At 39.5% G+C, this 25,053-nt stretch overlaps 1 pseudogene; it reads left to right on the forward strand.

Moving 5' to 3' along the window:
• The window catches only part of LOC101610878, a 37,836-nt pseudogene extending 13,337 nt beyond the window's left edge, over positions 1–24,499 (forward strand).
• The last annotated feature ends 554 nt before the right edge of the window (positions 24,500–25,053 follow it).

Raw genomic sequence — 25,053 nt, forward strand, 5'->3', positions numbered from 1 at the left:
GCAGCACAGTTCTGATTCTGCTTTAATTTCTAGTTTACTCTCAGTTTTCTTTTTTCTTTGAGAGAGGTTCTCATGTAGCCCCAGGCTAGCCTTAAACTCCTTAGGTAGCTGGGAATTTCTGACTGAACTCCTGATTCTCTTGTCTCTACCTCTCAAGTGCTGGGATTACAGTTGTGTACAACAATGCCCAGTTTGGCGCTGGTGATCTAACACAGGATTTCTTGCATGATAGGCAGGCACTCTACCCATTGAACCACATCCTCAGTGTACTGTCCTCAGTTTTGAGGATATTTTCACTGAACATAGAATTCTGAGATGGTTCATCGGTTAAAGAAGCTTGCTTGCAAAGCCTGACAGCCTGGGTTTGATAAGCGAGATACACAAAGCACCTTATACATTTGGTTTATTTGCAGCAGCAAGAGACCTTGGTACTCTGTTTCTGTCTTTCAAAAGGGAAGGAAGGAAGGAAGGAAGGAAGGAAGAAAGAAAGAAAGAAAGAAAGAAAGAAAGAAAGAAAGAAAGAAAGATGGAGAAAGAAAGAAGAAGAATTCTAGGGGTGGAGATATGGCTTAGCAGTTAAGGCACTTGCCTGCAAAGCCTAAGGATCCAGGTCTGATTTGATTTTCCAGTACCAAAATAAGCTAGATGTAAAAGGTGGCACATCCATTTGGAATTCATTTACAGTGGCTAGAGGCCCTGACATGCCCATTCTTTCTCTCTCTCTCTCTCAAATAAATAAATAAAATATTTTAATAAACAAAATATTTTTAAAAAACATTCCAGATTAATAAGGCTTTCTCCTTTAGCATTGATAAAATGTAATTCTCTGTATAAAGCGAATCTCTTAGTCCACGCAGTCTATAGGCAAATGCTAGGACGGAGCACAAAGTGCCTCCTGGGGGCCAGCAATCAGCCACACCATCTGGAAGAAGAAGAATGCAAGGAACATTCTCATGAATGACACACACGTACAATGATTTTTTATTTCAGACATTGCATTTTCTAGCTTTATATTTTCATTTCTTATAAGGAACCTTTTCCAACTTCCAGTCAAGATGGAATCTGCCTAACCATGCCTCACCTCAAAGGGAAGGAAAGGCAGGCCCCATTGCCATCAGAAGACTAGTCGAGGCAAACATAAAAGGGAATAATCACTGAAGACACTTCAAGGGTATACTACAGCTTTCTCCTAAATTATATAAGACTCCTACACTGTGATGAACAGGCCACAGTACAAAGGGAATAACATGAAGAATCAAATGCAAGTAATCCAACAAGATTGCCCAGTCCCACAATGGATGTCAATAATCAAAACACAGAAGAGACAATAGGATCAGAACCCCAAAATGAATATACAAGCTATGCAACCCTGGCCAAGCAAATAGTAGAACTAGCAGAAAATCAACAAAGGGCCAATAATTGTATGAATGCTGTTGTTGTTAGATTAGACATAATAGAAAAGAACAAGGAAGGGTTCCAAAGAGAGTTAAATGATCTGAAGGAGGGGGGGGGGGAGACCTCAGTAACCAGCTGGCTAAGCTCAGTGAAGACATAAAGAAATACAAGGATGAATTCCAAGAAGCATTGAGAAAATGAGAAAATGTTGTGAAAAGGAAACTAAACAGAGATGGAAACTATACATAAAAAAGCAGTAGAAAATACTGACCAAATTGAACAAACCCAAAATTCTATAGAAGCTCTCAAGAATAGAGTCAGCCATATGCAGGACAGAAACTCATAACTGGAAGACAAAACAGAAGAAGCAGTTCATGAGTCCAAAGGTTTCAGTAAGTTCAAAAATTTTGTGAGTAGGATATGAGTGAATTGTGGAATACCCTTAAGTATCCCAACATTTGGATCATGGGAATACCAGAAGGGGAAGAAATTCAGACCAAAGTGATGGAGAACTTATTCAACAATATTATCAAAGAAAACTATCCCACTATCTCAAAACAAAGTCCCATCAAGTTACAAGAAGCTAGAAGAACTTCAAACAGACTGGACCAAAGGAGAAATTCTCCAAAACTCTAAACATCAATACCAAAGAGAAAGTCCTAAAAGCAGCTAGGGAGAAACACATTACATATAAAGGTAACACCATCAGAATTATTTCACAGTTATCAATGGAAACCCTGAAAACAAGAAGGGCCTGGAATGGAACACTGTAAAGTTTAAGCACTTATGGCTTCCAACCCAAACTACACTACCCAGGAAAAGTATCCTCCATAATAGATGGTGAAAGAAAAATTTTCCACAATAAAACTCAGCTTTACAACTATATGAACACAAAGCCAAACCTTAAGAGAGTACTTCAGGGAATTCTCCACACAGAAAAATAAAATAACTAACCTCAAGTGCCTACAAGAAGTAGATCACAATAACCAAACTCAGAGAAGGCACAAAAAACTACAAAATCCATTCCCACAATATGGCAGGGATTAAATCAAACCTCACAATTATTACCCTAAATATTAATGGCCTTATTTCATCCATCAAGAGACATAAGCTAACAGGGTGGATCAGAAAATTAGACCCTCAATCTATTGTCTTCAAGAAACCCACTACAAGCCAGGCGTGGTGGTGCATGCCTTTAATCCCAGCACTCAGGAGGCAGAGGTAGGAGGATTGCCATGAGTTCAAGGCCACCCTGAGATGACAGAGTTAATTCCAGGTCAGCCTGGACCAGAGTGAGACCCTACCTCAAAAAATCAAAAAATAAAATAAAATAAAAATAAAATAAAAAGGAAACCCACTTCACCATTAAAGACAGACACCTCCTTAGGGTGAAAGGGTAGAAAATGATATTCCAAGCAAAGAGAAATAAGAAACAAGCAGGTGTAGCTATACTAATATTGGATAAAATAGACCTCAAACCAAAACTAATTAAAGATACACTTCTTGCTTATCAAGGGAATGATCCAACAAGAGCATATCATAATTGTCAATCTTTATGCACCAAACACACATGCACCACAATTCATAAAACAAAGCCTACTTGACAACAAGACAGAAACAACACCATAATACTTGGGGACTTCAATACTCCACTCTCAGCACTAGATTAATCATCCAAACAGAAAATTAACAGGTAAGAAAGAGAGCTCAACAAAACCATAGATCAATTTTACCTAATGGTTATCTATAGAACATTCTACCCCAAATCCATAGACTATACATTCTTCTCAGTAGCTCATGGAATCTTCTTTAAATAGATCATATACTGTGTCATAAAGCCTACCTCTCTATATTTAGGAAAATCGACATAATTTCCTGCATAATATCAGATCACAATGTTGTATTGCTAGAAATTAAGAACAAAAGATGCACCAGGAATCCCACCAGCTCCTAGAAACTGAACAACACACTTTTAAACAATAAATGGGTAGTGGATGAAATAAAAAATGAAATCACAAATTTTCTGGGAATGAATGACAATGAGAACACAACATACTAAAACTTATGGGTTACAGTGAAGGCGATCCTCAGGGGAAAATTCATAGCACTAAATGCCTTCATAACAAAGACAGAGAAATTCCAAATCAGTAATCTTACCATCCACCTAAAGGCATCATAAAACAAGAAGACTCCAACCCAAAGAACTCCAGACAAAAAGAAACAATTAGGATCAGAGCAGAAATTAATGAATTGGAAACTAAGACAACAATTAAGAAAATTGATTCAACAAAGACCTGCTCTTTGAAAAAATAAACAAGATTGAAAAACCCCTGGCCAATTTGATCAAGAAAAAAAAAAGCTTCAACTTAACAAAATTGAAATGAAAAAAGAGAGATTACAACAAATATAGTGAAATTGAAAGAATCATCAGGACTTATTTCAAAAATCTTTACTTCACAAAACTGGAGAATATGGAGGAAATGGATGATTTTCTGGACACATACCACCTACCAAAGCTAAACTCAGAGCAGGACAATCTCCTAAACAAACCTATCACATCCATTGTGATTGAAAAGGTAATCAACAACTTTCCTAAAATGAAGAATCCAGGACCAGATGGCTTCTCAGCTGAATTGTATCAAACCTTCATGGAAGAACTGAATTCAATTTTTCTCAAACTGTGACACACAATTGGAGAACAGGGAAAGCTCCCCAACTCCTTCTATGAAGCTAGTATTTCCCTAATACAAAAACTAGGTGGAGATGCCACAAGAAAAGAAAACTATAGGCTATTTCCCTAATGAACTTAGATGCAAAGATCCTGAACAAAATCCTCAGAAACAGAATTCAACAACATATCCAAAGCATTATCTACCTTGATCAAGTAGTTTATCCCAGGAACACAAGGGTGGTTCAACATATGGAAATCTGTCAATGTAATTCACCACATAAATAACCTAAACACAAAAACCACATGGTCATTTCTATAGATGCAGAAAAGGCTTTTAACAAAATATATCACTTCATGATCAAAACATTGGAGAGAACTGGTATGGTTGGTTTATATCTCAACATCATAAAGGATATATATAAAGTTCCTAAAGCCCAAATAATATTTAATGGGAGAGATTGAAGGAATTTCCATTGAGATCAGGAACAAAACAGGGGTGTCCACTCACTCTGCTCTTAGTACTGGAAGTCCTAGCTCAAGCAATAAGACAGGAGAAATAAATAAAAGGGATATAAATTGGAAAAGAAGAAGTCAAGTTAGCCCTATTGGCAGATGACATGATTCTATACATAAGTGACCCAAAAACCTCCATCTCAAACTTCTTAAAGGTGATTAACTCCTTCAGCAAAGTAGCAGAATACAAAAGTAATGCACAAAAATTAGTAGCCTTTCTATATGCAAAAGATAAAGATACAAAGAAAGAAATAAGTGACATTGTCCCATTTTCAATAGCAACAAAAAATAAATACCTTGGAATAACATTAACCAAGGATGTGAAAAACCTATACAATGAAAATAGAAAAACACTCAAGAAAGAAATTGAGGAGGACTTGAGAAAATGGAAAGAACTCCCATGTTCCTGGATAGGCAGAATTAACATTGTGAAACTGGCACTCTTACCAAATGCAATATACAGATCTAATGCAATACCAATAAAAATCCCAACATTTTTCTTCACAGAGAGAAAAAAATGATCTCAAAATTCATATGGAATGGCAGAAGGCCTCAGGTATCCAAGCATAACCTCAGCAAAAGAATCACTTCTGGAGGCATCACCATACCTGATCTAAAGCTATATTACAAAGCCATAGTAATAAAAACAGCATGGTACTGGCATAAAAACAGGATTATAGACCAATGGAACAGAATTGAGGACCAGGACTTTGGGTCAAGTAACTATAGCTACTTGATATTTGACAAAGGTCCTAACAATGTAGGCTAGAAAAAAGATAGCTTCTTCAACAAATGGTGCTGGACAAAGTGGATAACCATATGCAGGAAAATGAAACTCAATCCACACATCTCACCATGCACAAAAATTAAGTCCAAATGGATCAAAGACTTTAATATAAGACTGGATACTCTGCTGCTACTGGAAGAAAAAAATAGGAGGAACTTTCCATGACATAGGAGTGGGAATAGACTTCCTGAAACCCTAGTATCTCAGGAAATTAAACAATCACTCAACCATTAGGATCTCATGAAGCTGAAAAGTTGTCTTTTTTTTTTTCCACTGACAAACACACAATAAGCAGAGCCAATAGATTATCCATAGAATGGGAGAAAAATTTTGCTGACTATAAACTGACAGAGGCTTAATTTCTAGAATCTGCAAAGAACTCAAAAACCTAAACAATAAAAAGCCAAACAAGCCACTCACAAAACAGGGCAGAGAACTGTACAGAGAGTTCTCAGAGGAATGGCAAACACACTCTTAAGAAAATGTTCAATATCCCTAATCATCAGGGAAATGCAAATTATAAAAACTATGAGATTCCACCTTACACCAGTAAGGATAGCAAACATTAAACAATCTATTGATAACAAATGCTGGTGAGGATGTGGAGAAATAGGGACCCTTGTTTGCTGTTGGTAGGAATATGAGATGGTACAATGATTATGGAAAGCAATATGGAGACTCCTAAAAAGGTTGACTATAGAGTTACCAACAGACCCAGTTATTCCCTTAGTGGGCATTTACCCTAAAAGCTCCATGACTCAGTTCAGAGTTACTCAATTCATAATAGCTAAGAGCTGGAATAAACCCAGATATCCATCATCAGATGAATGGATAACCAAGATGTGGTATACCTACATGATGGAATTCTACACAGTAAGGAAAAATAAAACAATGAAAGTTGAAGAAAAATGGTTGAACTTGGAACAGATCATTCTCAGCAAACTCACCCAATCACAGAAAGATAATCATCACATGGTCTCACTCATCTGTGGCTCCCAACCTGAATCTGCCCACAGTGCTGACATACCTAATAAGCATCTTGAGGACCGGACAATAGGGAGGGTGAGGGGACACAAAACTGGACCCAAATGGAAATGGTACCATAAAATCCTATATCTTGAAAGACAGACTAAAAGTTTGAACCTTCAGCAGGTCCTTAGAGGGAACACTTGAATCACAGGGCCCTGGAGAGGGTATGATGAAGACTAACCTTAATCTTCTCCTGTTTCTCTCTCTTTCCATCTTCTCTCTTACTCTTTTATATTACCTATCTTTTTCTTCCTTCTTTTACCTTGGTGCTGGCCCATAACTCCCAGTACCAGCATGTGGTTAACATCTACAATGAGCTGTTGATCAGAGAGACCTACAAGGTTTTCCAAAAGAAGACAGATTTCTGTCAGAGTACTTGATGACCCACCAAAGGTTAATGGTAAGACCCTACTGCCGAAAACACCATATGCTGTTGGTATGGAACATGGAGAGACCTGGCAGGAGTCTGGAAGAGAGCCAGTCCCCAGCCAGTTATCTCCTCCAGTGCCAGAAGGTGCTACATGAGTGACGGGGGGGGGGGAGGGAAATGTGCAACATCTGTCCAAGCAAGTCGTGGTCTAAACTACTCAGCAGCAAACAACCTGATGTGATGCTCACACAACTGAAATAGTGGTACACAGCAATGGTGGGAAACCAACTGCTCTTGATTTGGCTAATGGATCCACTCAGTGGAATGGAACCCATAGCTGGAACTGGGAAACAAATCAGAACCTTATCCAAAAAATGAGCCCACTCTCCAATATCAAGGTCCCACCAATTGTGGGCTACAAGAGGGCTTACACCTATTAAATTCTTTCTAAAATAATAATGGTTATCTAATTTATCTGGTGCTGACTTCACTCTCCATTGGAGAATTTGCTTCTCTTTTTCAGATGGATGCAGAACCTGAGGAGAGAATCAGCCCATCACACTTCAGCAGGGTCCTAGCTGAAACCATAGAGTAATTGGGGAAATGAGCAAGAGTGCTGCTTTCTTGGTAAACCTGGTACCAGCAGAAGGGTGGAGGAGATAGACACAGAGAACACTCAACTCCTACCAAACCATAGGTCCAGAGACACACAGGCTCCCAAGACCTCATCACTGACGTAGACCTAAAACAAACCCAACATGGCTCAGGGAAATTCATGGAAGAGGGTTGGGAAGATAGAGCCGCAAGTTGGGACATTATGCAGAGACATTGCCTCTTCCCCATAACTGATGGCTACCCCCACAATGCATGACCCAATGAGGAGAGTCCCTTTGGAGGGCTAGGGGAGGACAGGGAGGAGGCTAATGATGGTACCAACATGGCTGTATACACACTGTGTAAATAACTAATAAAAAGAAATCATTTCCATATGTATAAAATGCATATACATCTTTATGTTCTTGTTTTTAATTTTCTATCTGCTTCATCTTACATCTGGATTATCTTGAGACCTGTTTCTATTAACTGCTGCTCTTTTGATTGTAGGTCATGTATCCTATTTTCACAAGTCTGTAATGCTATGTATGTTCTATAGTGTGGGTGATATTTTATATGGAACATGGATAATGTCATCTTTTAATACAGGGTGTTGAGGATTGTTCTACCAGCAATCTTTTTGTATTGTCAAGTGTGGTTTTACTCTTCATTATGGTGGTTTGCTCTGTCTCTGGGCTTAATCATAGGGTGTGCTTTTTGCTCTTTTTGTGGCCTTTTATCTGAAGCACATTTTTTCTGGAGTCTCAACTCTGGCTAGGGCAGTTCTGTTATTCACCAACAAGGCACAACCTGTACCACCATCCCTCATGCCTGTACTTGTGGTGAGGCCTAAAGCCATATCCTGCACAGACCAGCTGTCCACCAGAATGTGCCCTCTGAGTCTCTGCCAATACTGCTGGGTAGCCACCCTCATTGCTCTAGCTCCCTATTCCCCAATCCTCCGTCCAATCTTTCAGTTGCCTCATGCTTCCCAAATCCCTACTCTGTTCATCTTATCAAGTTCCCCCTCACCATTCCCTTGGACTTTGCTATGGTACTGAGGTCCTCACACTCAGAAAGCAAAAGTTTTGTATCTTTCTTCTTGGTGGGTCATGTCTTCACTATTGGTTGTTACTTCATGCGGTTTGCCCAGTTTCCTAGCTTGGCTCAGTCACATATCAGCCACTTTGTCATGGCTAGCAATTAACAATTCTTAACGTTTAAAATGTTATATTAGGGGAAAAAACATATTTTTAGATGCTAGAGCAACTTCTTCACTAACCAATACAAAACTTGGTGCAAGAGGTGGTTACCTATTTTGAAATACAATCCATTCTCTTCTTTGTGTTCAGTCTACAGATCTCTGCTCTGCCAGCTGAGCTATTGAAGGGTGGACCCATTCTATTCTTTGTATACAACCTTGTAATTGCAGAGACTTTTGCTATGAAAACACACACACACACAGAGAGAGAGAGAGAGGGAGAGAGAGAGAGAGAGAGAGAGAGAGAGAGAGAGAGAGAGAGAGGATAAAAGAGTAAAGTATAAACAATCCAGAATTTCTACCAAGTAATCTTATATTTTCTATATCTCCTCCCTCTCCCTCCAAAGGATTTTGAGGCAAAGGCCAAATATCACACATATTTCCAAAGATGGCTCTTCTAAATAACAATTCTATATGCTGTCACTTTCATACTTATTGAATATCACTTACTAGTTGGTAAATGTTTCCATTTTCCCTGCTATAATATTTATTGATTTATTATGATTCTAGGGATGAAAACAGGGACTGACACATGGTGGGAAAGTGCTGTACCACTGAAGTATAAGTATACCCCTAATGACCACCTGACTAGTTCATTCGGTAGAGCATGAGACTCTTTTTTCTTTTTTTGGTTTTTCATGGTGGTCTTGCTCTAGCTCATGCTGACCTGGAATTCAATATGTAGTCTCGGGCTGGCCTTGAACTAAGTGATCCTCCTACCTCTGCCTCCCAAGTGCTGGGATTAAAGGCGTGCACCACCATGCCCAGTGATGAGACCCTTTAAGTATACCCCTAGACTGAAGTATAATTTTTAAAACATTTTTACTTATTTTAATAAAGACCAAAGAAGACCCACAGACTTTGATTTTTCTACGGTGCCTGTTCAGTCTCTTCCACCCACAAGGCCCCCCGGCAAACAACTTTCCTTGCTTCTTCCTCTGACCCTTAGAGCTCCCCAGTTTGTATTCTGCTCATTGCTCTTTTAGTAGCAGGACTGTGGGTGATTTACCACAGTTTTTCTATCCTTCGCCTTCCCTGAGAGCTGATATTAGACCCAGAAGCCTAGATGGATTCAGACTGATACTTTCAGCTGAAGACATTTCATGGGTGGTGCTGAGTCTTTCACTGGTGCATGATACCTAACATTTTTGTACACAAAAAGAAGGATTCATGTGAGACTCTTTCCCTAAGTTCATCAGTTTTTAAAGTAGCAAACTGAAGGTAACCATATTGCATGTGAAATCCTAAGTCTATTTGATACATTTCCCCTGCTATACCCAGTGTCCTGATTGACCAGTAGGAACCCACAAGGTGCTTTCTGAGTCCTGTTGTCATGGCTTTGGCAGTTCCTTGCCTTCAAACATCGGGAGATGTTGAAGGCCCTGCTTCAACAAATGTGTTTATTTTCTGAAATGTATCTTGTTCCAACCCTGGAGTTAGTAATTCCTCTTGGAAGGTTCTGCCACTTTCACCCTTTTATTTTACCTTTAATTTTTTAAAATATTTGACTTATTTATTTGTACACATAGAGAGAAATAGGGAGACAAGAGACAGAGGGAGAGAGGAAATGGGAGTTCCAGGGCCTCCATCCACTGCAAAGGAACTCCAGATGCATGTACCAGTTTGTGCATTTGGCTTTACATGGGTATTGGGAAATCGAACCTAGGTCATTAGGTTTTGCACTCAAGCACCTTAACTGCTGAGCCATCTCTCCAGCCCTATTTACCATTTTAATAAGTGAATAACTCCATTAGATTATGTACAATGAAAAATTGAGTAATTAGGGCTGGGGAAATTTTTCAGTGGTTAAAGCTTGCCAGCTGGAGTTTGAATCTCTAGAGCCTATGTAAAGCTAGACATAGAATGGCATGCATGTCTGAAACCCCCAAACACCTAGAGCAATGAGAGGTGGAGTCAGGAAAACCCCAAAGCTTATAGACCAGACAGTATGGCTTTCCCAGTGGCAAACAGCAAAAGAGACTCTGTCTCAAAGAAGGTGGGAGGAGAGGACCAGTACCCTGAGGTTGTCCTTAGACCTCCACATGCACTCTATGGAACCTGTGTCTATACACACACACACACACACACACACACAGAGAGAGAGAGAGAGAGAGAGAGAGAGAGAAAGAGAGAGGGAGAAGGAGAGAGAGAGAGAGAGAGAGCAGTAAAAGAAAATTTGTGCAATTTATGAGATTTGGTTGAACATAGCATGTTACTTCAAAATTGAGAGGTTGATATATTTTAAGAATACCCGGTGAAGAAAGTAGATTGTCTTTTGTATGCCTTGGTTTCATGTTCTGCAATAAAAGTAAGGCAGAAAGATGATGTCTCAGTTTAGCTAAGAGTCTTCCCTGTTGTCACACATTATCCTTGCACCATATCCTTCCTTTTCAGACCTTCTTTCATAATGGTAGTGAAGTGCTTATTTTCATTTAACATGCCTGGACAGTGAGCTTCAGAAAGTGAGGAACATATCTGTTTTCCACTGTACTTGGTGCCTGGCATAATCCCTGGTGCATATGAATTTAAAATGTTTGATGAATGAATATACATGGCTCTAAAATTTGGGATGATAGGTGTTTAAAATACTGTTGTGGGGCTGGAGAAATGGCTTAGCAGTTAAGCGCTTGCCTGTGAAGCCTAAGGACCCTGGTTCGAGGCTCGGTTCCCCAGGTCCCACCTTAGCCAGATGCACAAGGGGGCGCACGCGTCTGGAGTTCGTTTGCAGAGGCTGGAAGCCCTGGCGTGCCCATTCTCTCTCTCTCCCTCTATCTGTCTTTCTCTCTGTCTGTCGCTCTCAAATAAATAAATACATAAAATATATAAAAATATTTAAAAAAATAAAATAAAATACTGTTGTGTGTATAGCTTCTACAGGCAAAGTACACTAAATCCAAAAGTCCAGAATCCAAAATGTTCCAAAATGTAATCATTGCACACACACATGATGCCACAAATACAAAATTCCACATCATCAAACTGTATTTCATATACGGAATTGTTTAAAAGACTATACAGTCACCTTTGGGGTGTGTTTAGAAAATATATGTGAAATAAATTAATTTCGTGCTTAGACTTGGGTCTCGCCCTAAGATTTATCATTATGTATATACAAATACTTCAGAAAAGAAATCTGGGGCTGGATAAATAGTAAAGTGCTCACCTTATAAGTATGAGGACCCAATTTATATCTCAAGTACCCACATAAGTGCTTGGATGAGGGTATGTACCTGTAATCCTAGGGCTGGGTGGCAGTGACAGGAGTGCCTGGAGCTTGCTGGCCAACCAGTCTAGCCTAACTGGTGAGTTCCAGGCCAGCTCCTTCCTCAAAGTAAGTGGACAGTGTACCTGAGGCTAACATCCAATAGTGTCTTCTGACCACCACATACACATGCACATATGTGCACATACACACATATACATACCATATACAAACAATAAAAATTAAATAAGTTAGTCAATTAATTTTTAAAAATCCAAAACACTTCTGGTCTCAAGCCTTTTAGATAAAGGATTTTGAACTTGCTGTAGTGAAGATCTCAGTAAGAAAGATTTTGATTTTTTTTTTTTTTTTTAGAGCAAGTCCAGGAGAGACTTACCAGACTACTACAGCCCATGTAAATGCAAACTACCCAATGAAAACAGCGGGGATCAATATTCAACAACTCCAAATTTTTCCTTGATGTCTTTTCATTCTGTCCCCACCAGCACCCAGGCCCCTAGGATAATGGTAGGATTCTCATTTGTTTTTTAATGTGAGAGAGCAAGGGTGTGTGTGTGTGTGTGTGTGTGTGTCTCTGTGTGTGTGTGTGTGTGTGTGTGTGTTCTTTAAGGGTAATTCCCATTTGACACATCTAATACAAAGGGAATCTTTGAGAAAACATGGAATAAGAAGACAAACAGCCACCAAACTCGAGGAGCTGATGATGTGATCCCCACTTTGTACTGGAACTAATTATAGCCTGACTCAGGCTTTGAGGAGACTTGTCACTCTAGAAACACCCTTACCTTTTGTGTTTCTTGAATGTTACTAAACAGATGAGAGGTGATGAGTGCCACAGGCTTAATACCCTAACCTGGAAACCACTCTATTTCTATAAGGAGATATCCTGGACAGCCAGAAGAACAAGGCTGTGGAGTCAGACAAATATAAGCTGAGGCCGGCTCCACCTTGCACTGAGGTCCCTGGCAGGTAACCCAATGCCACCTAGCCTCGGTGCCCTCATCTATAGTAGAGGTAATATCGATGTCCTTTCTGCGCGGGCACTCTGAGGATGTGATGAGCGTCAAGCACCTGGAACAGGGTCTACAAACATACTTGATGTTGAACAAGTGCCGATGTGGGGTTTCATCCCATCTCTTGTGAGTCTGTTTTAATAGTTTTTAAAAGTGTTTGTCAGGATGGAGAGATGGCATAGTGGCTAAGGCACTTGCCTACAAAGCCAAAGGATCCAGGTTCAATTCCCAGTACCCACATAAACCAAATGCGTATGGTGGTGCATGTGTCTGGAGTATATTTTCAGCGGCTGGAGGCTCTGGTGTGCCCATTCTCTCTCTGCCTCTCTCTAGCTCTACCCACCCCCTATTTCTCTCAAATAAATAAATGAATGAAATCTTTTTTTAAAAAAAAGAATTTATCTATTAAACACAGATATAGATAGAGGGAGAGAGAAGAGAACAAATTGGCACACCAGGGTTTCCTGCCACTGCAAACAAACTACAGATGCATGTGCCACTTTGTGCATCTGGCTTTATTTACATTGGTACCAGGGAATCAAACCCAGGCTTTCAGGCTTTGCAAGCAAACACCTATAACTGCTGAGCCATCTCTCCAGTCCATGTTTAAATATTGACTGAGACATCTTAGTAAGAGGAAAGATGACTGCCTCACCGTCTTTTCCCTAATGAGTTGTGGTCACGCTGGCTGTGTTTCACAACTCAAAGGCAATTGGCAAGACAGTTTCCAACAACACAAGCGACAGCTGCCTTCAATTCTACCTTTGGCACAAAGGGGTGCCAGAAGGGCCTGAGGTTTGGCTTTCTGCTCCCACTTGTTCTGTGGCTTTGGATGTGTCCCCACACCTCATTTCTGTCATCCATTGGTAGGCACGGTAATACCAGCACTGCCCCTGTCTTCCAGTATGGCACTCAAAGGATGGGCAGGTTTCACCTCTGTCACTCATCCTTCCGTTCCTCTTGGCTTTCCCATGATCCCTACCTGTCAACAACCCATCTAAACCAGCACGGAACAGTTACCACTGCGTCAGAGGCTGTGAAACGGGCAGGGCGCCGCGCTCCCAGGGCACGCGCTCAAGGAGGCAGCCGTGCGCTCTGCTGTTTCGACTGCGCCACCTCCTCTGCACCGTCTCCAGCTCCCTGCAGACACTGGCTTCTGACCCTAGTGAGTTCCGGGGCACCAGGGCGAACCTGAAGCCACCACATTCTCTCGCTGCTCTTTCGCTGAGCCACCCACTGTGCAAAGGATGTTGCAGAGAGCAAACGATGAAAATCTCTGCCCCTGTGGAATCAGAGATAGTAAGCAAAGGAATTCCACAGTGTGGTGCGCCGTGCTGAGGGCTTTGTGGAGACGCGAAGCAGGGAACCAGCAAGGAGGGCCTGTGTGTGTGTGTGTGTGTGTCTGTGTGTGTGTGTGTGTGTGTGTGTGTGTGTGTGTGTGTGTGTCTGTGTGTGTGTGTGTGTTGGTGGACACCATGGGAGGCTCCCAGTAGATATTTGATGAAGATAAGAACTAGTGAGCTATTCCTAGGAGGAATAGAGGAGGGAGCTGAGACAGGGGCATGTTTGGCAGATAGACAAGGAGCAGAAAGATCACTGCGTTTGAAGCCTTGCCAATGCTATAGAGCAGAGGCCAGGTCCATCCTTGTGGGGGGCACTGTGTGAACGTCAGTTTTCACTCCCTGTAATCGAGAAGGCCCTTTGTAGAGTTCTGAGTGACAACTAGACTGATGTGTGGGAAGCAGACTAGAAGGGAAAGAGCAGGAAAGCTGTTGGAGACACTGTAATTCAGCAGGTGACAGACAGCGGTGACCTGGCCCAGTGTTCAGTAGTGGAGGCGGTTAGTGGCACTTGGTATGTGGTTGTGTCTTGAAGGCAGAGCTGCAGGACTTTCCGGTGGGTTGGCTGTGAAACACGAGGCAAAGGAAAAACAAGCAAGGCCAGTGGGGAGAACAGGTCTATCACTCATTTCATTCATTGGGGAATGAGTGTCCCTTCGTCATCTGTGGCAAGCTCCGGCTCCCAGTGACCAGGCACACCATGCAGAGGGGATGGGAATACCTCTACCACAGCTCCATCTGGCTTATGTGGGATCTGGGGAATCAAACTTGGGTCCTTAGTCTTTGCAGGCAAGTGCCTTAACTGCTAAACTATCTCTCTGGCCCTCATTTCATATTTTTGATGATAGCCATTCTGACCATAGTGAGATGGAATATCAAAGTTGTTTTAATTTCCATTTCCCTGATGACCAAAGATGTTAAACATCTTTTTAGATGTTTGTTGGTCACTTGTATTTCTACCTTTGAGAACTCTCTGTTCAGTTTCCTGACTCATTCTTAGAATGGGTTAATTTGATATTTTATTGCTTAGATATTTGAGTTTTTTATAAATTCTAGATATTAAACTTCTGTTGTTTAATATCTGGGAAAGATTTTCTCTCATTTTGCAGGTTTTCTGTTTATTCTGTTGATATTGTGCTTAACTGCACAATACCTTTTTGGTTTTATGAGATCCCAGTGGTTGAGAGTTTGTCTAATTCCCTGGGATCCTGGCGTCTTATTCAGAACGTCTTTCGCTATGCCTATATATTGAGTGTTTTCACTTTTTTTTTCTAGTAGACATTTTATGATTTAAGATCTTATAATGAGGTCCTTGATCCATTTATAGTTGATATTTTTGCAAAGTGAGAAAAGTGTTTATATTCATTTTTCTACATATAGCTATCCAGTTTCTGTAGCAGCATTTGTCAAATATACTATCTTTTCTCCAATGTGTGGAGTTTCAAAGGGAAAAATGGGGGGAGAGAGGGAATTATCATGGGATACTGTTTACAATCATGTAAGTTGTTAATAAAAAATAAAGAAATATAATTAAACAGTTATTGTTATTAATTATGAGTTTTACTGTATGAACAAATATGTTGGTCATATTTACTTTGGGTTATCTTCTTATATTCCATCTCCTCCATTCCCATTCCACTGAAAGCCCTCCTCAGTGGGGTTATTGGTATTCACAGTGGGGTCACAAATGTATCAGTCAGTCTCTGTTGGGCATAAATGTTTCAGAGTAGCTCTTACACTGCATCTTTTATGATCTTTCTGCCCCCTCTTTAGCAATATGTCCTGGGCCTGGGCAGGTATGTTATAAGACTACTTTAGTATTGACCTCTCTGCAACCTCTGGATTTCTGCTTTACAAGCCAGAGCCCATGGTTTTAGAATTAGGCTTTCTTCAACCTCTTTAGGGCCCTTCTTCCCTGGGGACTCTCCCCATCCTCTTATTAAGGGTTCAATCTTTTAGTTTGATATCCAGGAAGAAGGTTCATATGATACTGATTCATGCTGCCATCACTATTGTCTGTATCCGCAACCACCCTCTTTTTCCTTATTCCCTCCCAAGACCCATCCACCACCTGTGTTCTCCCTCTCAAGTTGCCTGTCAAGTATCCTGTCCTCTTCTTCACCTTTCTTCTAGCTTTGTTCTAGTGCCCTGTCAATACTCTTGATGCCTACTACCACTTCCATCAACTCAAGATGTTCCAAGTTAGGAGAGAGAGAGCATACAGCATTGGTCTTTCTGAGCTTGTATGACCTCCTTTATTATTATTACATATTAGTGTGATTTTTAACAAGTCCATCTATTTTCCTACAACTTTCATTATTTCATTTTACCTTACTGCTGAGTAGGATTTCACTAACTATTGATCTGAGTAGGATTTCACTAACTGTTGGCAGGCATCTAGGCTGATTCAAGTTCTGGGCTGATTCTAGCTATTGTGAGTAGGACAATACACATGGCTGAGCACATACCTGTGTTGTGAAGAGTAATCTTTAGAGTGTATGCCCAGGAGTGGTATAGCCTGATCAAATGGTAAACCTATTTTCAGCTTTTTGAGAAATCTCCATACTGATTTCCATAATGTTTGTACAAATTTGCATTCCCACCATCAGTGGATAAGGATGTCTCTTTCCCCACCAGAATATTTCATTTTTTTATGGTGGCTGCCATTCTGACTGGAGTGAGATGGAATCACAAACTCATTTTAATTTGTATTTCCCTGATTGCTAAAGATGTTGGACAACTCTTTAGGTATTTACTGGCCATGTGCGTTTCTTCCTTTAAGAACTAGCTGTTGGATTCCCACCCACAGTTTTTAGTGGATTGCTTGATTTTTTTATTACTTAGTTTTTTGAGCTATTTATAAATTTAAGATATTAAACCTCTGTTGAATGTACAACTGGTAAAGACTTTCTCCCATTCTGTAGGTTACCTATTGACTCTGTTAATGGTTTGTTTATCTGCACAATAGGTTTTTAATTTTATGAGATCACAATGGTTGATTGTTTGTCTAATTCCCTGAGCTACTGGTGTCTTGTTCATAAAGTCCTTCTCTACACTTATATCTTGGAGTGTTCTCCTTATCTTTTCTTCCAGTCATTTTAGAGTTTCAGGTTTTATGTTGAGGTCCTTAATCCATTTGGAGTTGACTTTTGTGCAGAGTAAGAGAAGTGAGTCTAATTTCATTCTTCTACATGTGGTTATTCAATTTCTTCAGCATTTTTTTGTGGAAGATGCTATCTTTTTTTAAGTGGATATTTTGGGCCCCTTTGTCAAAGATAAGGTAGCTATGGTTGCTTGGATTTAGATATGGGTCTTAAATTCTATTCCATTGATCTAAGTAAGTATTTTTGAGCAAGTACCATGCTGGTTTATTGTGATGTCCTTATAGTATATCTTGAAATCAGGTATGGTAATATCATCAGGGGTATTCAATTTTCCTTAGGATATTTTTGGTTATCCAAGGATTTTTTTTTTTTTTTGCTTACATATAAATTTTGAGATAATTTTTTCTATTTCTGTGAAGAATGTTGCTGGAAGTTTGATTGGAATTTCATTAAATCTGTATATTGGTTTGGTAGGGTGGCCATTTTTGCAATATTAATTCTTTCAATCCAAGAGAATAGGAGGTCATTCCATTTTTGTGTATCTTCTTCCATTTTTTCCTTCAGTGATTTTATGTTTTTATGTGTGCCAGTTCCTTTGTTAGTGATAGTCCAAGATATTTAATTTTGTGTGGCTACTGTGAGTGGGATGGCTTTCTTGATTTCTTTTTCTGTATGCTTGTCATTGGCATACACAAAGGATACTGATTTTTGGGTGTTGATTTTATATTTTGCCACTTTGCTGAAAGAATTTTTTACCTATAGAAGTTTCTAGAATATATCTTAGTTATTTGAGAGAGAGAATGTGCAAGCCAGGGCCTTTTGTTGGTGCCAATAAAATCCAGATGAATGTGCCTCTTTGGGCATTTGGCTTTACATGGGTGCTGGGGAATTGAACCAGGGCAAGCAAACATTGAAAATAAGTGCTTTTAATTACTGAGTTCTTCCAAGTCCTCTTGGAATTTTTTGGTACAGTCTTTCAGGTTATTCATGTATAGAACATGTCATTTGCAAAAAGGGCTAGTTTGACTTCTTCCTTTCCAATTTTTATACCTTTGATTTCTTACTCTTATCTTATTCCTTGAGCTAAGACATCAAGTACTGTGTTGAAGGGCAGTAGTAAGAGTGGGCACCCCCGTCTTGTTCCATTCCTTAATGAAAATCCTTCAAATTTTTCCCCTTTTAGAATAATATGGGTCTTAGGACAGTTATATGTAGCCCTTATTATGTTGAGATGCTAATATTTTTATCATGAAATGAGGTTGTATTTTGTTGAAGGCCTTGTCTGCATTTATTGAAATGATCATGTGATTCACATCTTTAAGTCTTTTTTGTGATATATTAGGTTTATTGATTTCTGGATGTTGAACCATCCTTGTATCCCTGGGATAAAACTTATTTGATAAGGTGGATAACACTTTTGATGTGTTCTTGTATTCAGTTTGCAAGAATTTTATTGAGAATTTTCGCATCTAAGTTCATCAGGGATATCAGCCTATATAATTTATAATTCTCTTTTCTTGTTGGGTGTCTGGTTTTGGTATTAGTGTAATGCTGGGTTCATAGAAGGATTCAGGGAACATTCTCATCTCTTCAATTATGTGAGATAACTTGAGAAAAAGTGGTTTTAGTTTTTTTTTTGTGAATTCATTTTTATTGGGGTTAAGACATGGGATGTACAAGATAGCCTTTGGGACATGCCCCTTACTCCCATGGAATGTCCAGTCTACTCCTGGGATGCTTTCTGCGACTTTTTCTTTTTTTTGGCGCTGCTCTTGCTGCCAGAAGCCTCTTCAGGCCCACTGCTAATCAGTTCCACCATGGAGGAGAATGGTTTTAGTTCTTAAATGAAGGTTTGGTAGAATTCAGCAATGAATCTGTTTGGGTCTAGACTTTATTTTTGTTGGGAGGTTTTTTTTTTTTTTTTTTTTTTGAAGTTCATTTGCAGTAGCTAGAGGCCTAATGTACCCCTTCTCTCTCTGTCTGCTTTTCTCTCTCTCTCTTGCTCTCTCTCAAATAAATAACTTTTTTTTTAATTTTTATTAACATTTTTCATGATTATAAAATATATCCCATGGTAATTCCCTCCCTCCCCACCCCCACACTTTCCCGTTTGAAATTCCATTCTCCATCATATTACCTCCCCATTACAATCATTGTAATTACATATATACAATATCAACCTATTAAGTATCCTCCTCCCTTCCTTTCTGTTGGGAGGTTTTTAATTACACTTTTTAAATCACATTTGATGTTATAGCTATATTCAAGCACTTTATGTTTTCTGTGTTTAGTTTTGGTAGGTGATATGAATTAAAGAGCTCATCCATTCCTACCAGATATTCCAGGCTTTTGAAATGTATCCTAATTTCACTGATATCTGGAGTAATATCACCCTTTCATTTCTAATCTTATTGACTTGAGTCTTCTTTTTTTTGTTGATCTATTTGGCCAGGAGTTTATCAATCTAATTTATTTTTTCCAAAGAATCAGCTCTTTGTTTCATAAATTTTTAGATTCTTTTCTTCATTTTCAGTTCATTGATTTCTGCCCAGATCCTGATTATTCTTTCCATCTGGTACTTTTGGATTAGGATTGCTCTTGTTTTTCCAATGCTTTCAAATGGGTGGTTAAGTTATCAACTTGAGATCTCTCTATTTTTGTAATTCAGGTATTAAGAGTTATAAACTTCCTTTTAAGGATGTGTTATGCTTTCATTATCATTCAATTTTAGAAATTTATTTATTTCCACTTTATATCTTCAATGACTCATTCATTGTATAATGGTGAATGTTCAGTCTCCAGGAGTTAGTGTACTTTTTGTTTCTCTTGCTGTTGATTTCTAGCTTTATTGTATTGTTGTTGGATATAATGCATGGAGACATACTTTATGCTCTAATATATGGTCTATTTTAGAAAAGCTTCCATGAGCAGTTGACAAGAATATGTAAAATCCGTAGTTTGTGTGTAATGTTCTATAGAGGTGTATTAAATTTATTTGATCTATGGTGTTGTTTAGCTCCATTGCTTATTTATTTTATGTCTAGATGATTGATTGATGATATTGATGTATCAGGGTCACCTCAATGCTTTTGTGCTATTATTTATTTCTGATTTAATATCTAGTACATTTTGCTTTATAAAATTTGGTGGACCCATGTTTGTTGCATATTTATTTATCATTGTAATATCATCTTGGTCCAGTGTTCACTTAATTAACATTAAGTGGCCTTCTTTAACTCTTTTGATTACTTTTTGTTTAAAGTCTATTTTGTCAGATATTAATATAGCCATGCTGACTTTTTTCTTATTTCTATTTTTCTCAGAATATCTTTTCCATCTTTTTCTCTTCAGGTAGTATTTATCCTTAATGGTAACATAAGTTTCTTGAAGTCATCAGATGAATGGATCCAGTTTTCTGATTCAGCTAACCTGTGTCTTTCGACTGGGGAGTTGAGTCCATTGATGTTCAGAGTTACAACTGAGAAGTTTGACTTTACCCCCATCAAGTTGAAGACTTTGCTGAGTTTGGTGTTTTCTTGATCTTCATTTGCTTTCACATGTGTTCTAGTTTTGATTTTTTTTTTCCCTTCTGTGGCCTCTTGAGTATGTTTACTTTCTCTTCAGTATGAAGAATTCCATCCAGTATTCTTTGTAAGGCTGGCTTATCCTGTTTTCTAGTCAAATGACTCTCTCTGGAGCTGAATCAGCAGCAAGGGTTAAATGAGGTTGTTTTACATGTATTAGGAGCACTTGACCAAGAAAGGCAGACTCTCTTAGAAGCTGGACATGGCATGAATTTGCCTAGAGAGTCAAAAGCAGCAGCCTTGCGGACTATGCATCTGACTTGCTAACCTCCACTCCTGCGCTGGCCTTCTTGATGCCCAGCCACCCATCAGCAGTGTCCCATCTTGATCTTTTCAGCATGTTGTCGCTCTGACCTGGTCCACCTCCAGGATCTCCTACTAGGAGGTCCCTCTCTTGGGATGAACTCCCTCAACTTCTGTCCTTCACCCGAATCACATTCAAGGAACCTGCTATCCTCGTTCACTATCTGGTTATTCCTTACTCCCTCTCTATTCTTTGTTCCTTGCCACCTTTCTTTAAAGGTGATTAGCTGTGTCTCTTTCCAGTCAGAATGGAAAACTAAGCATTTAAGGTATGCAATGTCAATGTGAGGTCATCCTAATTGCATTTAGATTACGTACAAGTGAGCTTAACTTAAGAATGCAGACAGTACCATCTTTGCTAATTACAAGACTCACATATTCATGCTACCTGATGAATGAATCCCAGAAGTAAGTGAAAATGAACAGCACAAATTGAGGCAAGTGTGGTTAATTAGTATAACTGTCTACTGAGGAGGATTTTTTATCACAGAACACTCTAAAATGTGGGGATGTAATTCTCAGTGGTTAATGAAGTAGTTTTGGGAGTGTGCTGGAGACCTCCCATGGAACCATCAAATTAATAAGATTTTCTGGAACATGGCAGAAATTTGACAGCAGAGCAGGAGGATCCTAACATACAATAGGACCACATGCCAAGAAGATAATGGAGCTAAAGAATACCCCAGAGAACAGGACTCAGGGCAGTTGGCACAGCGCCTATGGACAAGAACTGTGCTTGCCCTTAAGTTAAAGCCAGTGGTTTTCATACTTTTATCTTTTCAAGAAGCAGAACTCTTGCTTATAATTGAAACAAATGAAAGCAGGACACTGATCAAAGCTGAGGTCAGAGGTCTGGGACCTTGTCACTCAGATCCATGAATTCTAGACATAATTCCAAAGCTCTGCTTTAGAGAAAATAAAGATGTAAAATGTTCAGGAAACCAGTGGCCTGGGAAACTCTGTGGCTCTGAACTCACCATTTGCATTCATACATCTAGCCATAAGATATGCATATTTATTGAAATATCTTGTGTGAACTAGCTGGGTATTTGTGTGGTACAATATTTAGTAAATAATTTGATTAGGAACATCTTGCTAATTTGTGATTTATTTTTCCCTAGGGAATCACCTCAAATTTTCATAATTCACAAATTTACTTGCTTTTAACCAGTAATGAAAGGTTGGAAATATTAATGTCACCTTCCTTAGCATTTCTCTTAGCAAATATTAACCCATTCATTCAGTATTTAATAAATAATTACTAATTGCATACATATGTGCAACGGGGAAACAAATTTGAATCAGGTATAATATCTGCTCCTAAAATGCATGCAGTATAATAGAGGAAACCACAGTATGACACGTGCAAAGCATGAGGCCCGAGGAATGTGGACTTGGGGCGAGGCCCTGGAAAGGGCATGTACCTGCTCCCATGAGCACAAGTCCAAGGATACTTTCCAGAGGGGCTGTTGATGTATGTTTTGAAAGATTAACAGATTCAATGATAAATCTAAGTGATTTTCCCCAGAAAGGTGGGCAAAGTCCAGATTGTGAAAAATCTTGTGCTTCGTCCTCTTGCAACTGATCTTTCTCCAGAAGACAAAAGTGTTGTGATGGGGTGGAGCAGATGTGTGGACAACTTTGGGAATTGGGGTGGAAGCCATTGCACTATTTGACACTCAGTCTCTGTGATGGTCACAAAAAAAAAAAAAAAAATCTACCAAATGCTACAATTCACAGAACTGTATGTCTGTATAAAAATTATATTTGCAGGACTGAGGAGATGGCTCAGTCAATGAAGTGCTTGCCACACAAGCATGGGGACAGGAGTTGGGATGCCCAACACCCACGTGATAAAACCTGTGCCTGTAATCAAGCTCTGACGGGGCAGAGGCAAGAGGATCCCAGAGGCCTGTTGGCTAGCTAGTTGAGTTCAGAGATCCTGTCTTAAAGAAAATAAAGTGAAGAATGATTTAGGAAGGTGCCAAACATTAACCTTTGGCCTCCACATGCAAGTATACACATATATATGCGCACCCATATATATATAAGCACGCATATGTGTATGCATACCATACACATACAAAACATTGTATTTGCTGTATGATCACTAAAAAGTTAACAGTGAAATTTTAATGCTATATAACTACTTCTCAGCAGTTGTAAGTGACTGATCCTAGGTCAACCATGGGGACAAACTTCTTATGAGAATTTTTTTTTTTTGGCTGGAGCTTTCATTTTCTAAACTATTCATTATGTCATAAGTCTATAAAACATGTTGCATTCCATGGTTATATTCTTTTAAAATTGGTTCCAGGCACTTGGCCTCCGAGCTGGCGCTTTTGGGTTGGGCGAGGGGCCACGCAGACTGGAAGCTGCCTCCGTCGCCACTGGAAGATAGGCAGGATCTGTCATATGACCTGCTGAGTAACAACGGAAGACATATCAAAATCAAAAAAACTGGTGAAGGTATTTACGGAGTTGTGTATAAGGGTAGACACAAAACTACAGGTCAGGTGGTGGCCATGAAAAAAATAAGACTAGAAAGTGAAAAGGAAGGGGTTCCGTTAGTACCGCCATTCGGGAAATAGCTCTATTAAAAGAACTTCGCCATCCAAATATAGTCGGTCTTCAAGATGTGCTTATGCAAGATTCCAGGTTGTATCTCATCTTTGAATTCCTTGCTATGGATCTCAAGAAATGCTTGGGTTCTATTCCATCTGGTCAGGTTTATGGATTCTTCACTTGTTGAGAGTTATCTGTACCAAATCCTCCAAGGGATCGTGTTCTGTCACTCCAGACGAGTTCTGCACAGAGACCTAAAGCCTCAGAATCTACTGATGGACGACAAAGGGACAATCAAACTGGCAGACTTTGGCCTCGCCAGAGCTTTGGGGATCCCAGTTCGCGCGCACACACGCGGGGTGGCGATGCTGTGGTGTAGCTCCCGGGAAGAGCTGCGGGGTCGGGGGTACTCCACCCCTGCTGACATTTGGAGTGTAGGCACTATATTTGCAGAGCTGGCGACCGAGAAGCCCCTTTTCCATGGGGGTTCAGAAACTGATCAACTTTTCAGAATTTTTCAGAGCTTTGGGCACTCCCAATAATGAAGTGTGGCCAGAAGTGGAGTCGCTGCAGGACTATAAGAACACGTTTCCCAAGTGGAAGCCAGGAAGCCTTGCGTCCCATGTCAAGAACCTGGACGAACATGGCTTGGATTTGCTCTCGAAAATGCTGGTTTACGATCCTGCCAAGCGGATTCTGAGGCACCCGTACCTTGATGATCTGGACGATCAGACGAGAAAGATGTAGCTTCCTGTCAGAAGCTCCCTCCGGCTGGCCCACAGACAGAGTGTGTCTTCCTCTTTCTGTCTTGTATATTTTTCTTCTCTTTGTAGAACTGAAGCTGTCCTTCCTCTTCTAACTTGGACGTATAACTTAAGATGTAAATATTGTCCCATATAAATTTGAATGTAATGATTCTGTACATGCGTGTAGATCTCACTGCTATGGACATTTGTTACTGTAATAAAAGTACAAAACCACCCCCCAAAAAAATTAAAAAAAAATTGGTTCCAAAATCATGATGTTTGTCTTACATTTAAATTGATAAACTTTTTCTTTTTACCCCTGTGACATTCTACAAAGTAATATTATAAACACACATGTATTTAAAGGAATAGCTAAAAACGATGCATTTTTCTATAATTATTTATTAGTAACTTTCAAATGTAATGTCATGCTGAATAATTTTAATAAATCTATTATAGTTATGGAAAACCCATTGTATTTCTTTGCTTTGTTTTTTCTTGATGTAGGACCTCATTATTTTAGCCCAGGATGGCCTTAAATTCTCAGTCTTCCTT

The sequence above is a fragment of the Jaculus jaculus genome, chromosome 7, assembly GCF_020740685.1.
Source record: "Jaculus jaculus isolate mJacJac1 chromosome 7, mJacJac1.mat.Y.cur, whole genome shotgun sequence".
In the NCBI taxonomy this organism is placed as follows: Eukaryota; Metazoa; Chordata; class Mammalia; order Rodentia; family Dipodidae; genus Jaculus; species Jaculus jaculus.